Here is a 1,552-nt window from a genome sequence, read left to right on the forward strand (position 1 = left end):
GGCGATGTTGGCCTACTTGTAACAAAATAAAAGTAAAATACACAAATATCACTAAGAAACTTGTGTTTCTGGATAAATAAAGCAGTATCAATGTCGTAAAATCATGAGTAAGTTTTGATTTAAAGGTCAGAAGCTATAGCTTACATGAACAAAAACATAAATCACAAACATGACTTAAATTAAATAATTGCATATATACCGATCTATTCATTAATGTGTAATATGTTATATTTTTTAAACAAATTATGAGCTCTAAAAGAAAACCGCAATATTATCAAATTGCAAAGGCTGCAATTTAATTAAAGAGGTCATCGGATGCCCATTTGATATAGGTTGATATGATTTTTTTAGGGTCTTAATGAAAAGTCTATAACATACTTTGGTTAAAATTTCTCAATGGTAGTGTAAAAAACACCCTTTTTACCCCGTCAAAAACAGCTTTGTTTTTAGCACGCGGTTCTAGTCCATGTTGCTTTAAATGCTAATGAGCTCTGCTGACCCCGCCCCTCTCTTCCGTGGAGTGACGAGCAGTACTGTTTACTTTAGCCGCGAAACTTGCTAACTAGCACGTTATTAGGAAAGGAGATTTGCATTTAGTTTTTTGAGAGACCTTAATTTTTGTGATTATTATCGGAAAAACTGGAGGGAACTGATCAGTGAATCGGTGTTATATACTATTATAGAGTTATTAATAGTTTGAATTAGTTTTTATTTTATATTTGCTGTTTTCATTTTAGTTTTAGTCTTGTAATTAAGTTTTAATTAAATTAAATTTTATTGTGTATTTTTGTCATATTAGCTTTTTTTAAAGTCTATATAATTTGTATTAGCTTTTATTTCAATTTTAGTCATTTTTATTACTTAAAAAAAATGAAAATTAGACATTTTGTCTGGGCAACTAACTTTAAGTTTTTTATATTTATATTTATTTCAGTAAATCTTATAATAAGTAACAAACATGTTTTTTTTAGATTGTTTTAGTTTTGTGGTTTAGTTTAGTGGTTTGTAGGCCTGCACCATTTTTATTTTTATTATGATTATTATTATTACTAAATAAGAAATATTACTATTACAGTATTTCACTGTAAAAAATATTTAGGAAAAAAATTATTCTATTTAATTTTTTTATTATTGTTTTAGTTTTATTCAACTTTAATAACTGTGGTTTGTAGGGCTACACAATTTAACCAAAAAAACAAAACGAAAGTAACGTTAATCCCTCTGCGTCTTCAGCGGCTCGGATGTCGGGAGTAAATAACGACTGCTATATTTATTATTACATCCAACAACAAAACACTTCAATCGCTTAATCAGAGACGTTCTTGTCTTCCCCTGCACTGGAGTCGACACAATGGCGGACTGATGACAGCTCACTCAGGGCGGAGCTTAAGGTAAGACGGCCCTGTCAATCAACTATCGTGGGAGGGGCCTGCGCAGAACTACGTCATTCTGACAGGAATCTCAGAACGGCCTGATTTGAGAAAGGGGATTTTAAAATAGGGATTTAAAAAAAACCACTGGGTGGATTTTTATCATTATAGGATGGATGTTT

At 30.9% G+C, this 1,552-nt stretch overlaps 1 protein-coding gene across 1 annotated transcript in view; it reads left to right on the top strand.

The window, feature by feature from the left end:
* LOC107712284 (A-kinase anchor protein 9-like) overlaps positions 1-1,552 on the top strand; it is a 137,848-nt gene that overhangs the window by 133,252 nt on the left and 3,044 nt on the right. The window lies entirely within an intron of this gene.

The sequence above is a fragment of the Sinocyclocheilus rhinocerous genome, unplaced genomic scaffold, assembly GCF_001515625.1.
Source record: "Sinocyclocheilus rhinocerous isolate Xijiao unplaced genomic scaffold, SAMN03320098_v1.1 scaffold3283, whole genome shotgun sequence".
NCBI lineage: Eukaryota > Metazoa > Chordata > Actinopteri > Cypriniformes > Cyprinidae > Sinocyclocheilus > Sinocyclocheilus rhinocerous.